Source organism: Hyposmocoma kahamanoa, unplaced genomic scaffold, assembly GCF_003589595.1.
Source record: "Hyposmocoma kahamanoa isolate Upper Pololo Valley unplaced genomic scaffold, ASM358959v1 182, whole genome shotgun sequence".
Taxonomy (NCBI): domain Eukaryota; kingdom Metazoa; phylum Arthropoda; class Insecta; order Lepidoptera; family Cosmopterigidae; genus Hyposmocoma; species Hyposmocoma kahamanoa.
The window spans coordinates 4,060,098-4,060,503 of NW_020653713.1; positions in this window are offsets into that span (position 1 = coordinate 4,060,098).

A 406-nucleotide genomic window follows, 5' to 3' on the forward strand; every position below is an offset into this window, starting at 1 on the left:
TTTTTAGTCGTAGCGCCATCTATGAGAAATCTATTGCAGATTTATCACCTGGTTAGTACCTTTACAGCTACCAGTCTGGCGAGAGATGTTGCTATTCATTGTATTAATTAAATTTTTATTGAATTGATATTCAATTATTTTCTGTGAAATTACTCCACTAGTTTGTTATAATTATTAATACAAAGATCGAACACTCAGAAAAAACACTCAGAAAAAATTCCTTCGAACCGGTCGGATTCGAACCGACGTCTTCTTGCATACCGTGCCAGACGCTATACCAACTAAGCCACGGAACGAACCAAAGGACCTCACGAATTTTTCTATGTGCTTGCGTCGTGTCTTTGTACTTGGTCTTTCAACGACTTTTTATTATATTTTTATTATTATCTTTTTTTTTTATAAAAAA